General features: G+C 40.1%; 1 long non-coding RNA gene across 1 annotated transcript in view; it reads left to right on the top strand.

Moving 5' to 3' along the window:
• LOC112659639 (uncharacterized) overlaps nt 1-16332 on the top strand; it is a 146673-nt gene that overhangs the window by 19659 nt on the left and 110682 nt on the right. The gene's annotated exons all lie outside the window — the stretch shown is intronic.

Below are 16332 nucleotides of genomic sequence, written 5' to 3'. Positions count from 1 at the left end.
TCTAGTTGAGAAGTACAGTTTATGCTATGTGTTAAGCAAAATATTCAGGATTATTGGAATTTTTGCCCTTTTACCCTTTCTCTTTATTTGGCACAAGTGTTTGTTTGAAGAGCTTAATTAAAAAAATATAAAAAGTACTGGGGGAGACTGAAACAGAAGTCCTTCAGAGCCAAAGCTCAAAGCTTCTTGCCTTATGCTTTCCTAATATGGCTTATCTATGCTGTGTGTTTGTTGGCATATTGTTTTATTAATTGGTGTTGGCTTTTCTGGATGCTAAGCAGTGGATACAGGCAGATATTGATGTTAATTAGTGTTTTGTTAGAAACACAAAACAAAAGCAAAACCCTTCTCACATGAGGCACTCTTAGGAATGTGCATTTGTAGTTAAATTGGCCCACTTGGGCTGACCTCTTATGACATTAACAGACAATTTAGATTAGCATAATACCCTTTGTACTGTAGATGTTTCTACAAAGGCATTTATACCAGGACTATAGAAAAGACAAGTGGCCTATAGATATTTTCTATGCATATCGAAATAATTGTTCGCAGGTTGTACTTTTATTCTTTGGGAACAGACAGTATGGTGATTTCATTGTATCTCATTTCAGCAAGATGCAGAGAAACAGGTGGACACCTCTACTCCAAGATTACATTGTCCTACCCACCTTGGGCCTCTGGTGTACTTAGCACCTGCCGATGGGGAGTTGTTTCTGGAGTGGAATCTAGAGAACCTGGATTCCAGACATTGGCACTTGGATCTTGGACAGGTCCTTTAATCTCCTTTGAACTCTGGAGAGTTTTTTTGAAGAAGATTGGATCAGCTGAACTCTTGCATCCTTTCTAGCTCTCAGAGTTCATTATTCTGTGATTTATATACTGCTGCCTCAGGACTACCATTCTTAGAACAGGTTAGGTCTAATCACATAAATTAAAATGTAGACAAGGTAAAGCATATAGGACAGGGACATTATGCTTACCTTAGTTTTATATAATAAAAAAGGAAAATATGTTTTTACATATGCACAGATGTATAAATATTACATACACAACACATTAATGGTTTCTTATTTATTTCTTATTAGTGATTGAGCTGAACTTTACAGATAAATTTTTATTGCATTACTCCAATTATTTGTGGCTGTTAAAATTTCAGCAGCATACAAAACCAATAGCCTACCAAAGCCAGCTACTATCAATCCCTTTCTCAGTTAACAACAATTATTGTGCATCCGATATATGTTCACACTGTGCTAGGAACTCTAGGGCAATTGAAGAAATATGAAACTTAGTCCAATTAAGAACAAATCAGTGCTACATTCTTTGGCATTAATTGTATACATAATAGGGATTTAAGAAGGAGGAAAAAATAGAAAGTGGTTCTATTTAGAGAAAGCATCATTGAGTTTGTGACTCATGAGGTGAACTCTGAACATTGAATGGAGTATGGGCATTTTAGTAGGAAGGTGGAAGACAAACATAAGCAAAGGAATGAATATGGTATCAATCATGTGCACAAGCTATGTTGCTATTGGACACCGCTATGACTTGAGGGGGTGGCCAATATGGACAAGATATTTTAGAGGAATCACCAGGGAGTGCGCAGAATGAATCTTCATGCCCTGAGTTTACATCCTCTATAGAACAATTCCATATGTTCCCAGATGGAATAAAAGTGTTCACTGCATGCTCTTTTTCCATTTCTAAGTGTTGGGTTGCAATTAAGATGATGCTTATTGAGGAAACCTAAATTATCTAAGACCTACCTTAGCCCAGCGTATTTCCTTTTGAGGTCTTCGAAGGAGATATAATTCACAGAGTGATCTTTTAAAACCAGAAAGCATATGACATCACTCCTGTGCTTAAAATCTCTTAATGGGCTTCAGTGCCACTCTAATATGTAAAAAAAACTTAGTCATCACTTTTATCCTCATGACAAGAAATAGCTGGGCACACTGAAAATCAATGACTTTTTGGACCCATCAGAGAACTGAGTCTTGAGGCAAACCACAAGTAAGAAATTTGGAGAGCAAGATGCTTCCAGGGAGTCATGGCCAAGATGTATTTCCCTTAAGCAGAAGCTGCTGAAGCCATAGACTAGAAGGAACTCTTAAGTGGTAACTTTGATCAATTGTTAGAGGCTAAGTGTGGACTGTTTGAGAGTGAGAAACACTCGGGGGACCACACTTTATGGGCTTGGCCTCCAGGAACCCCGTGAGGTTCTCATGGTGAAGATCTGAGAAAGATCGTTGTATGGCTCTGACAGACAAGGGAAGCATAATTGTTATTAATTTGCCTCCAGCCATCTCTGTAAACAGAGGACATTCTCCAGGGGAAAAGGCTTACCATGTCCCAGCTGAGGTCAGGTCATTCCTTCCACCCCTGCTCCCTCCAGCCTTCCTATCTCACCTAAGGGTGGAGTGGTGGTAGTGGTGGACATAGATGACCAGGGCCAGGAAGAAAAGAAAGTTATGTCTGTGGATAAACAATAAAGATCAGCCCCAAGACAGACCAAAGAGAAGACCAGTGAGGTTTAATTGGAAGATGATGGAACACTGCCCCTCTCCACACTTTACCATGACATCAGAAGGGAGCCAGTATAACAGTTATCTATAGTTGAAAGAGCTTTAAGATAAGAATTCTTTATGGGGAGGAGAATACTCAGGGAAGCAAACACTGGGAGTGGGTAGGGGAGACATAAACAAGGACACTGGAAGTATTTGAAGTTCTGGCACCTATAGCTATAGCAAACATTAAATATAGCCCAACTCCTAGTTAGATTAACATAAGTACTCACACTGAAGACCATATACCTCAGTTCCTATTACCTGATACACATGAAACTTTCAACAGACCATTATAAGGCATGACAAAAGGTATGAAAAAAAAAAAACAGTCTAAAGAGCAATCCTCAGAACCAGATGCATTTATGACACATAGTAGTGGAATTATCAAATGGGGAATTTAAAATAACTGATTGTTATGTTAGGAGCTCTAATGGGAAAAGCAGACAACATGCAAAAACAGATGAGTAATGTAAACAGATGGAAACTCAAAGTATCAAAAGGAAATACTAGACCTCAAAACAAATGAAAAGTGGGACAACTTTGAAAGGTGTAGTATGTATAACTGGAATAACAGAAGGAGAAAAAAGAAAGGAGCAAAAGAAATATTTGAAGCAATAATGGTTGTGAGCTTCCAAATTAATGATGGATATCAAATCACAGACCCAGGAAGCTCAGAGAACACTAAGCAGAAAAAATACCAAAAACACAAAAACAAAGCACAAAAGAACCAAACCAAACCAAACCAAACCCCTAAATCATGGCATATTATATTCAAATTACAGAAAACCCAAAACAAAGAGTTTTTAACCAGAGTTAAAAAATCAAACAAAATAAGAGTACAAATATCATAATGAGCACTGAGTAATGTATAGAATTGTGGAATCACTTGTAAACCTGAAACTAAGATAACCCTGTATGTTAACCATACCAGAATTAAAATTAAAAATTAAAAAAAACAAAAAAACAAAAAAACTCCCCAAATAAAAAAAAAAACACACAGTCCTTTACCTAGAGTAACAAGAATAAGAAACCATGAAAATGAGAGAACAAAATGAAATATTTTGAATGTTGAGAGAAAAATTCCCACCAACTCAGAATTCTATATCCAGTCAAATAATCTTCAAACTTGAGAGAAGAAATAGATTTTCTCAGACATACCAAAATTGAGGGAATTCATTGCCAGCAGTCCTGCCCTACAAAAAAATGTTAAAAGATGTACTCAGGGGAGAAGAAAAATGATATAGGTCAGAAACTTGGGTCTACATAAAGAAATATATTGGAAAAGGAATAAATGAAGGTAAAATAAAACATTATGTAAAAGATAATGTTTTTTGGAAGTGATGATAATAATCATTGGGTGATTATAACGTGAGTAAGTGAAATAAAGTCAGTTGTGTCACAGGAATAGAAGAGAGAAATTGGGAATGTTCAATTATAAGGTATCTGTACCACATATGAACTAGTAGGATGTTGCTTGAAGGTGGGCTTAGTTAAAAATGCATGTTGCAAACTCTATGGCAATGACTAAATTTTTTAAAAAGGAGAGTAATTGATACTCTAAGAGAGGAGATAAAATGGAATCATATGAATGATCTAAATTAAAACCTGAGAAGGCAACAAAAAAAAAAAAAAAGAGGGTGGGTAGAACATAAAGAATAAATGCAGTGAATAGAAAACAGTTGCAAAAAGAAACAAAAGCAAAAATGAACTATTGGGACTTCATCAAGATAAGAAGCTTTTGCACAGCAAAGGATACAGTCAACAAAACTCAAAGACAACCTACAGAATGGGAGAAGATATTTGCAAATGACATATCAGATAAAGGGCTAGTTTCCAAGATCTATAAAGAACTTATTAAACTCAACACCAAAGAAACAAACAATCCAATCATGAAATGGGCAAAAGACATGAACAGAAATCTCACAGAGGAAGACATAGACATGGCCAACATGCATATGAGAAAATGCTCTGCATCACTTGCCATCAGGGAAATACAAATCAAAACCACAATGAGATACCACCTCACACCAGTGAGAATGGGGAAAATTAACAAGGCAGGAAACAACAAATGTTGGAGAGGATGCGGAGAAAAGGGAACCCTCTTACACTGTTGGTGGGAATGTGAACTGGTGCAGCCACTCTGGAAAACTGTGTGGAGGTTCCTCAAACAGTTAAAAATAGACCTGCCCTACGACCCAGCAATTGCACTGCTGGGGATTTACCCCAAAGATACAGATGCAATGAAACGCCGGGACACCTGCACCCCGATGTTTATAGCAGCAATGGCCACGATAGCCAAACTGTGGAAGGAGCCTCGGTGTCCAACGAAAGATGAATGGATAAAGAAGATGTGGTTTATGTATACAATGGAATATTACTCAGCTATTAGAAATGACAAATACCCACCATTTGCTTCAACGTGGATGGAACTGGAGGGTATTATGCTGAGTGAAGTAAGTCAGTCGGAGAAGGACAAACATTATATGTTCTCATTCATTTGGGGAATATAAATAATAGTGAAAGGGAATATAAGGGAAGGGAGAAGAAATGTGTGGGAAATATCAGAAAGGGAGACAGAACGTAAAGACTGCTAACTCTGGGAAACGAACTAGGGGTGGTGGAAGGGGAGAAGGGCGGGGGGTGGGAGTGAATGGGTGACGGGCACGGGGGGTTATTCTGTATGTTAGTAAATTGAACACCAATAAAAAATAAATTAAAAATTAAAAAAAAAAAAGAAAACAGTTGCAAACATGGTAGACATTATTAACCTAACTTTATTAGTAGTCTCTTTAAATGTGAATGGCCAAAATATACTAATTAAAAGAGACAAAATGGATTAGGGGGGAAAAACAGGCCCAACTATGTCTGTTGCCTACAAGAAATCCATTTTATTTATTTTTATTTATTTTTCATTTGAATACAGTTGACACAATGTCACATTAGCTTCAGGTGTACAGCATAGTGATTTGACAAGTCTATACATTATGCTCTGCTCACCACAAGTAGAGCTCCCATCTGTCCTATTACATTGCAATTACAATATTATAGACTGTATTCTGTATGCCCTGTTCTTTATTCTCATGATTTCCTCATTCCATGATGGAGGCCTATATCTCCCTTTGTCTTTCACCCATTATGCTCAATCCTCCATCCCACTCCCCTCTGTAAAAGCATAGATCAGTTAAAACCTTCCAATTGCTTTCCATGGCACTTGGAGTTAAAATTCACATTCCTTTATAAGGGCTACAAGGCCTTGTGGTCTGGCCTCTGCTACTCCTCTGGCTCCAGTTCTTACTGCTCTTCCCCTTGATTATTTTGCACCCAAGTGGATTTTCACATGCACTTCTACCTCATGACCTTTGTATGTGCTGCTTCCTCTAATTGCGATGCTCTTTCCTCAGATGTCTCACTCCCTTGCTGCCTTTAGGTCATTTTTCAAATGCTACTTCTTCAGAAAGTTTTCCATGCTCCTGTGTTTAAAATCTTCACATTCCCTCTACCTCTCCGCATGTCTTTTCCCTACTGCATTTTTTTCTCCTTTAGCTCTAAACCATCTAATGTTCTTACATTTTACTTTTTTTTTTTCTGTTCCAAGCTGTCCTTATCTACTACAATGAAACTCCATGAGTTGAATTTTTGAAAAAATTATTTTTTGGGGCACCTGAGTGGCTCAATGAGTTGTCTGCCTTCGGCTCAGGTCCTGGGATTGAGCCCCACATCAGGCTCCCTACTTAGCAGGGTCTGCTTCTTCCTCTCCCTCTGGTCCTCCTCCCCACTTGTGCTCTCTCTCTGTCTTAAATAACTGAATAAAATCTATAAAAAATTATTTGTTAATACTGTATCTCCAGGCCTTAGAATCATGCTTGGTACAGAGTAGGTCTTGATAAATATATATTGCGTGTTTGAAGGAAAAATGGATATATTGTTAAATGCAGTGTCCTAAGTGCCTAAACCAGTGCCTAGAAGAATGGAGGCTCAATAAAATACTTGTTGAATGAGTGAAAGTAACATATTATTAGCTGAGTTTTGTACTCAAACTCTAGTAAGCTCCAGTGACCTAGGCTACTTCATTTGGGAGATTCCTTTTTCTTAGGCAGGTGGAGACTTAGACGGGCTCAGATCATATAGGCCTTAAGGCCTGCTCTATCTTTTCCCCAGTGTCCTACCAGTGGTGTTCTGAAGCAAGTTTGTACTTGGTCTGGAGAGTCCATTGTTTAATTCTTAGGAATTCTAGAAGCTAGCACTTGACCATGATGGAAGTACTTATAGCACAGTATTTATACTTCCCTTTCATGTTTCCTCCTCATGCCTGGGCTTGAGAACTAGTCTTTTACTAGCACATCAGTAGGGGCAGGAAGGAGATGGGAGAAGGATTTTTTTTTCTCTTGGTGGTTTTCAAATGGGAAGATACATTTTGATTTCCCTCGGGAGCTTAAAATACACACACACACACACACACACACACACACACATACACACACACACAAATATCTAATACCTGGGTTCCATTCCAGACCTACTGGTAAAAGCAGTGGTATACTCATTGCCTACTGCTGCTGTAACAAATTACCATAAACTTAATGGTTTAAAACAACAAAAACATATTCCTCTATTGTTTTGAAGGTCAGAAGTCTAAAATTAAGAGCTGTATTCCTTCTGAAGGTATGAAGAAAGTATGTGTTTCCTTGCTTTTGACTGTTTTTTTTTTTTTTTAGCTTTGACAGGCCACCTACGTTCCTTAGCTCATGACTTCATGACATCTTCTCCTTCTATTATATCTGTTATTAGTGATGCTGCGTGTTCTGCCTACCTCTTAAAAAGACCCTTGTGATTACATTGGGCCACCTGGATGTCCACCTGGAATCTCATCTCAAGATCCTTAACTTATGTAATTATATTTGCAAAATCCCTTGACCTGGTAAGGTAACATATTTACAGATTTTGGGAATTAGGACATGGTCATGTTGAGACAATTATTCAGACTACCACAAGAGCTTTTCAACCTTGGCTGAACATGAGAGTCACATGGGGAACTTAAAAATTCTTATGCCCAGGTTGCATCCCAGAACAATTAAATCAGAATTTCTGGGCTGGGACTCAGGCATTTTATATTAAAAACTCTTCAGGTGATTCCAAATGTACATGTAGTGAAGCTTATAAAACACTGGGTTAGAGGTGCCAGGATGGGATCCAAGATGCATATTTAAAAACACCTTCAGAGGTGAAATCTGAAGAGCACCCTGATTTAGAACTCTTGCCTTTAAAACTGAGAGGATTTATTAATTTATATTCTGGTGGCTTATCAACCTAGGGAGACTGTGAGCTCCTTAGGTTCAGGGCCATGTTTTGCTCATCTTTGTCACCACAGGACAGCGTGTGATAAATATTTGTTTAATGCATGTGTATTTTTTTTAAAAAGTAATCTTATACAATGCTTCATCTCAACACTGTCTTCTACAGGATGCATGCAATCTTTTTAATGTCCATGAACCTGTACAAATTTATTAGGAGTACCAAGATGGGGTAGAGGAGGGCTGAGTGATTTCAGTGGGAGAAAACGATTACCTTATCTGCATCTCACTTGCCTGGTGGCTATCTCCTTTTCTTCACACATCTCTTCCTCTACTGTGGGTCACTTAATGTCTGTCTTCTCCTACGACATCCTATGAGACATACAGTGTATTCATTCGGAGCAAGGATAATGCATATTCCCCAGCAACAATGAGTGTTAGAAGTTTAAGAGGATAAGCTCCCATCTAGAGGAGGTGATGCAAAGTAATCTGTGTCAAGATTTTTTTATTAACCTGGGACAACCATTTTTTTTTTAAAGGTCTAGGAACTACCCACACACAGATGCATATTATCAGATTTAAAAGGGATATGATTCTACTTTGAGTGGGAGACACCGCATTCATCAGCAAATCAAGAAGGCCAGGTGATATTCCAGAGGGGTCAGTGAACCCCTGCTTGTACCCTTACCCACTGTGCTCTGGCCAGTCATAGTTTGTTGAATGTTCCAGATGAGGCCAAGTGCCTTTCTGCCTGACAGCCTTTGGTTGAGTTGGCTGTCTCTCAAATGCTCTTGCCTAAGATCTGCTTAGCTAACTCCCTTGCCAAGTTCAAGTCCTCCTCATCATACTTCTATTTACCTTGCTCTGGTCTACTTTTGTCTCTCTCTTTTTTTATCTTAAGGTGCTAAGCACCATCTGGTAATGTTTAAACAGGATGCTCATTTTAAAATTTCTAAATCTCTTTGTCTCCACTTTCTAGATTGTAAGCTCTGCAAAGTCAGGGATTTTAATCTGCTTTGTTCACTGGTATACCTCTGGACCTTGAACAGTTCCTGGCATGTAGTTGGCCCTCAGTGAATAATTATCGAATTAATAAGTGAACAAATGAGAGAAAAGGATTCCAACAGCAAACAGAGACACTAGAGAAGCACAGAGCATGGTATGGAGGAAACAGGATGCAATGTCCAGGATCTGTGGAAAGAGAGAAAACTTACATCTAGGTCAGCATGAGAGGAGATCCAGAGAAGTCAGCGAAGAGGAAGGAGGCTGGGGTGTCAATGGGGTTTTGATTAAGGTTAAGAGGCAGGAATTATGGTGCAATGGAGGAGACTTATTACTCCTGAGGAATCCAGAAAAAGGCTAAAGATGGTAATTTAACTTGGGAGTGGAAGGGGAAAGTGTATAGGTACTAATCATTTATAAGCTAAAAGTTCAGGGCTTTGGAACGAGGGTAGAGAAGACAAAAGGGCATTTAAGGAGAGTGCTGACAAGCAGTGTCTGGAAAGAATTGTGCTTAATATATTTATACCTGAGCTGTCACCAAAAATGGTAATGGTGCGATTGAGTGCTTTAATTAAACCTGAGCTGTGCTGACCGTATAATGTGAGTGTAAGTATTGTGGTGCTTCAGTGGGATGTGGTCTGCGTGAAATTCCCTCACTGTGGCTACTCAGCCGACTCGTGTGTGTTGGACTCCTCTGAATAATCAATGATTGTGGGTGGATGATGGTGCAGGAGGCAGTCTAGGGGAAAAGCTCCAGGAATTTTGGAAATGGGAACAGGCCAAAGCCAAGAGTGTGTGGTAGCACAGGTGTGCATGCGCACGTGTACCCATATACACATGTACATTTACAGGCACACATGCATGTTTCCATAATGGCCAGTCGGGACCAGTAGCAACCACATTTTACGGTCTTCCTGTTTGCCTCATGATCCTTAGCAGAATAGAAAGTAAGCACTTGAAATTAATAACATTAGTATTTGGGGGTTGCTGGTGGTCAATGGAGCATTTTTTTGCAAAGGGTTCAAGGAGAATGGGATTTGAAAGGTTGTTACTAAAGTTCCCCACCCTATCCCTACCTCATACTGGAAACAAGCAGGCAAACTGATCCCAGAACTTTTAGGTCATAGCACCTGATTGCTCACATAAACCTGCTTAGACATCAGTGCTGTGTGTCTTACCAAGGGAAGAAATATTTTTAGAATTGGACCACCGTGATTAGATCCTAAGTAAACATGAGCAGCGCTTGTCTGTTTTTCTTTTCTAGTCTGGGCTAATCAGGTATTTCTAGTAAGCCCAACAGTTCTACCCCTGCCACAAGCTTGGTGATTGGGAAAGGGTGGTGGAGTGTGAGTGGGCTGGAGGGTGAAGGTGAAAGGGCATTAGCATACACCTACAGCTTTCTTCTTCAGTTTATCCTTTAGAAGATTCCTTCTGAAATGGCTCTTACAAATAAGCAAGCGGCTGCTAGCACTACCATGCAGTCTTTTGAAGTTATACCACCCCTTTCTCCTTGATCCCTGAATTTCACTGATGAGCTTTTATCTTTGGCATCGTCCCAATCTTGCTTGGCTTTGATTGCTGACATAATGGATATGTTGTTATTTTCTGTAAACTCCACAAGTAGGTCTTAAATAACCTAATTAGCATTGAGGTTAATTAAGAGGGAGGAAATTGGCCTCATGATAAAAAGGACAGATAGGTATACAATGTCATTATGCATTGAAGGCTGGAAACTGAAAGAGGAAAATATAGAATTCTGGTTTTTAGGATTAATAAGGCTAGGTTCTGTTTATGTACTTACTGAGAAGTAGAATACTTACCCTGATGTGAAGAACATTCTGGAAACAGTGAAAATCCTCTTCATTAGTATGGGAAGCTTTTCTAAGTTATTTACTCTTTGGTACTTTGGGGAGATAGAATTTTAAAAGCTGGAAGACAGAACATCATGCTCTCTCTGACCTCAGGGCATATACAGAAGGATAAAAAGAGAGCACCTAGATAATATCAGTGGATTAAACACCAAGCACATTAGCCCTTTGAGGAAGCATGGTACTAAAAAACAACAGAGAAATGTTTACTTTATTGAAACAAAAACACGTGGAACTTATAATGTCAGTCATGACTCAGCTGCCAAACAAAAGTCACTTACTGTATTTTTTAGCTCTCTAAATAAAAATTATGACAGTACAATGACTCAGTATTCTGGATGTCATACTGATAATTCTGAATGATGAACACAGACCAGTGTGCACTGAACACAGGCTCGTTTGTAGTTTCATTCTTGCCCTGATAGGGAGCCAAAAAGGACACAAGTTCTCCCATCCTGGATCCCATCAGGCTTCTGTTGTGAACACTTCATATAAACCATGGACAATTTACTAGTTTCATTGAGTTCCATAAGAGCTGCCCAGTAGTGAGTACGTCTGTCTACCAAAAACATATGATAATGGAGGAAATTGAAGAACCAAGACCAGAAGCACCCCCCAGATCTGAGGGGTTAGAAACAGATTTTGAGTGTAGAAGAAAATCAGGAAATGGAAATAGGAGGTACAGCAGAGAAAGGATGTTTTAGGAAAATTGTTATGCTGCTCTGTGATGATTTTAATTAATTTATTTTTATTTTTTGTTATTTTTTTTAGAAATTATTACATTTTATCTTATGTAAACTTAAACATTTTTCCTTTTTTTTTAAAAGATTTTATTTATTCATAAGAGATAGGAAGAGACACAGCAGAGGGAGAAGCAGGCTCCCCGCAAGGAGCCCAATATAGGATTCGATCCTAGAACCCTGAGATCATGATCTGACCTGAAGGCAGATGCTCAACCACTGAGCCATCCAGGCATTCCTTAAACATTTTTAAATAGTGATTCCAGGCCCAAGTGTAGACTGGGAAGCTATTAGTTTTAAAAAGTTTCCAGTCTTCCTAAAAGAAGTGTGGGGTTTTGAGCTGATAGATCAATATCATAGATCAAATCTATTGATAAGGAACACAGATTTTGACCTGGTAACCTGAAATCATTCTGGAAACCTAGAAGTCACTGTACAGTGCCTTCAAAGGCCACTGGACAGTGTAGAAGTGGACGAGGATGTACTACTCTGAGAACAAGGGGGGACCTGAGGCAGTGGCTTCAGGCAGTTTTATTTTCAGCAGACTTGAAAAGGTAGAATGAAAATGGTAGTTCTGGAACTGGTACTAGAGTGTCTAAGGGGAAGACTGGCCAGCAAGGCGGCTGGGGGAAAGATGCTGTGGGAACGGGATTCAGGAGCCAAAAATAGATGGGGTTTTTCTGCTTCATCCAGTTTCTAGGTAAAACTGTGTGTGTGTGTTTGTGTGTGTGTGTGTGTGTTGAGGACAGATGAAAATACATTTCTCAGTGCCAGGCTGAACCTTTGGCCAGAACACAACTCACTCTTTGGCTCCTAACCATCTAGACCCCTTTAACAAACCCAGGTCTTGCTGGTGCAGTGGGTTGGGACAGCTAGCTGCAGGGTGCCACGTCTCGACCTTTGAAATAGTGGGGTGAAAACTATTAACTTTCTGAAAGAACAGTTTTGCGAAGGCAAGAAATGATACCTGCTTGTGTTAACAGTTAACAGTCTGCTTAGTTTTGAGTTGCTCTCAAGGGCAGTTTTTGAGGCTTCTCACCATCTTCAATAGCAACTGTAAAGATATTTGCAGCTTTATTACACTTTCTTACCCCCCCCCCCCCCCGCCCTTGGGCTAGTCTTGCGGTTCAGGACATTTATCAGGCACCATTACCTGCTATTTACCTTGGCTTGTTACTCAAACCTCGTTGGGTCTTGAAAAAGCAAAGTCTTGAGAAGAAACGAATCATAGATTTTTAGGGTTGGAAAGAGATCATGAAGGTCAACATTTGTCATTTTTATTTACTATAAGGTTCTTAAGACATTTCACAAAGATCATTGCTCTTGTGCTGGAGAAAGAGGTGGGAGTAAAGATAAAGACTCTAGCAACTGCAAAGACCAAATTTGCTCTAGGATCTGTATTCCCTACTTTGGGTTTCCACTGTTTAGCATTATTAACAAAAGCTGATCACCTGGGAGTAAACAATCTTCCTGGAGTCATTGGGCCTTTTAGAAGCAAGCATGGCAACATGCCAAGCTGCCACCGAGAGGGGTTGCTTTTCTGCATGCAGTAAGTGGGCTGTGTGGTGTGATGGGAAAGTAATGTTTACCATCAGGTCTTTGATGCTAAAACATAGGGAAGACCCCATAGCTGTGTCTGTCCCATAACAGGTGGCTGGGCTTCCCTACCCACTTAAAATAGACATGCATGGTTTCCTAGAGAGATTGGGAGGCAGTTTAATACCAGTGAAACAGGAGGACATTTCCCTACCTTTCAGCAGCAAAGAATGCTGGAATATACTTGTGTGATGCCCACATCTGATACTGAAATTTAGCAGGTGAGAAGAAAGGCTAGATATTTACTAGGCCATTTGAAGATCTTGCTAGAAGTTGTATTCTATTGTAGACCACCCTGGAAAAGGACTCCAGAGTCTTTCTAACCTAAGGATCTCCTATAGCTGGGAGGCAGGACAGTGTGTCAGTGAGGACTCACATACATGGACACGCATTATTTGTTGAATGGAACTAGAGTTTGCACCTGCCATGTGTCAGACAGGGTGCTAGACCCTGGAGAGGTACAAACAAGGAAGACTTAGCTCCTTTTGAGGGGGAAAGCAAAAGACAGGCATAGATGGACGTCATGCGGCTGATGTCATTCTTGTTACCCTGGGAAGAATAAATCATTTTTTAGGGCCTGAAAGTAGCTCCCTTTTCCTAAAAGTGGGCATAGTCCCAGTGCTCTGTGCCCCAATTTCCCATACAAAGGAGGCAAGTAGGGTTGATACCCTTTAGTGGTTGAGTGGAAAGCCCTGTTTTCCAGCATAAGCAACGTAATCAGAAATCTACGGGGGAGAGGGGAAGAAGTCGATGGGGATGCTCCTCCTGCATGACCATGAATGGCATGGTGTGTGGCTTAATTACCTGGAAAGGAGATGTACTGAGACATTCTGCATTTCAGGAGATGAAGGGGAAAACTGTTTTTATTATAGATGATGAGAGTCTCCTAGAAGGAAAAGGGAGTTGAGACCAGGTCTGTAAGGGCAGGTACTGAATCATCTCTGACACAGCATTCCTAATTCAGCTAATTCATGGAGTATGGTGGGTAGGGGGTTCTCAGGGCCTTTATAACCCAAGCCTGGGACATTCTTGGCTGAGGTTAACCTCCAGGGAGTGGATTCACACTCCTATGCAATTCCATGGGTGGGCTGTGGAAAGACTTGGAGCCTTGCCCCCAATCCTCAGCACAGGACATCCCAGATCAATTAGGAGCACTAGGTGAATGAATACCTTCTTAGTTTCCAAATCCCACTTCCTCAGCTCACCTCTTCTTTTGTATTAGTAGAGGTGTTCCTTGGCAGAGGTTAGGCCATCCTGTTCTTTTCAGGGACAATTATCATAATTACCCATCTCCTCTCAAGCTTCTATTTTTAGCTGTGTGTCCTCCTCTCTAGCTTCATGTTATTCTGCATCTCAACCCTCTCCCTCTTTCAAATCCTAAAGCCATTAGATTTCTTTCTGCCACAGGTTATTTGCTTGTGTTGTGCTTTATGCCTAGAAGGTTTTTTTCCCACCTGGGATGAGCCCATAATATGAGGGGAATACCAGACAAAATGGTTGGTAAAATGTGGATTGGAACTCAGGTTATTTTTCACTTTAGTTATTATTGATCCAGTAAATGTAGATCAACATTACATGATAGTATGTATGGTCTCCTCTTTTTCTTGTGCAGGAGGGAAACCCAGGGAATTGGATGACAGAATAGGGCCCACAACCTCTTTCAGGCTGGATGTCGGAGAGGGCAGCAAACAACAGAATTCAATGATAAGAGGAATTCCTGATTACACCAGTTATGTTTCTGGACTTAGTCAAGGTTCAGTAGGACTGGATATGGCCTACCGGGCTCTCTCATCTTGGTGCCTTCTCATTTCACAATGTTAGCTGAAACTTCACTCCTCAGAGAAGGTTTTTCTGATCCCCACTCTGCCCTCCCCTCTTGAGTGGTTAATATGAGGGATTATGTTGCGCATCTCCAGGACCGTAAGCTTGTGTAGTAGATTCAGATGTGGATGGTGTCACTTTGAATTAGATAGTGCAGTTGCTCTTGGCATAAGTGATGAAGCCAATTTATTATCTTACATAAGGAATATGTGTGTGTGTGTGCTTGGGTTGGGGGGCTTGAAGATTGTTTAATTCACCTCAATGATGACATCAGCCATCACTTACCTTCTTTTAGCTTTCCTGATGGCTCCCATATGTCTGACACAGGACATATACAGTGCAAGAAGAGAGTCTGGCTCTTGCTACATGTCTCTGTGTAAAAGCAGGATGCTGTTTCATATGTGACCCTGGTAATCTTATGTTCATATCTCATGAAGCTGTAGGCATATACATGGTAATCACCACAAGGGGAATGGTGTCATAGCTGTTGACATATACCATTATAGACTTACATTTGGACTCACCATAGGATCCCCTCCCTGAATCACCTGGAGGGAAAACACCTAAGTATAAAGGTGTTCCTTCCCTGCCACCAAGGAAGAAGAGAGAAGAAGCTTTTATGCAGGCCACTCCCAGTGTTGGTGATGTCCTCAGTTTGGGAGGGGACCTTGTAAAAGCTCCTGGAGGACCATGTTTCTTTTCTTCAGGGCATTTCCTCTCAATTTGTCATTACATATTTATTAGTATTACTGTTAAATTAGTCTCCTTGACTTGTCTAAGTCTTCCTCAAGAACAAACTGGTGACTCTCAGTTCCTAACATTTTGCATGGGGTCTATCTCATAAGAGGCATTCAGTAAATACATATAGAATGTCTGAACCAAAGATCCACTGTCTTCCTTTAGGGCATGGAAACAGGACTGGCTTCCCCTTCTGGACTCCATAAGTCTCTAGAGATCTTGAACCATGATGGGGTGCATCCTCAGGAGGGAGATCCTGAAATTCTACCTACAGGCAATCCTCATTATTTGCAGTCTGTATTTATCAATTTGGTTACTTGCTAAAATACATTTGTACCACCTTTGCTTGCAAATTAACAAAGCACGTTTGCAGTCATTTGCAAACATTGAAGAGAATGATCAAAAATGTGAAATGTCTAATCTACATAGTCCCTCCTGGAGTAGAATAAGGTGATGCTCTGCCTTCTTGTATCAGCTCTCATACTGCAAGTGAATTCTCTTTTATGAGCCACTTAGTGCTGTGTTTTTCACATTTTTATGTTTTTGGTTGGTAGTTTTACTGTTTAAATGGCTCCCAAGTGTAGTACTGAAGTACTATCTAGTGTTCTTTAGTGTAAGAAGGCTATTATGTGCTGACAAAGAAAATGCGTGTGTTAGATAATCTTCATCAGGGATGAATTATAGTGCTGTTCACTGTGAGTTCTGTGTT

Source organism: Canis lupus, chromosome 11 (assembly GCF_003254725.2).
Source record: "Canis lupus dingo isolate Sandy chromosome 11, ASM325472v2, whole genome shotgun sequence".
NCBI classification, from domain to species: domain Eukaryota; kingdom Metazoa; phylum Chordata; class Mammalia; order Carnivora; family Canidae; genus Canis; species Canis lupus.
This window is presented reverse-complemented; position numbering and strand designations above follow the sequence as displayed.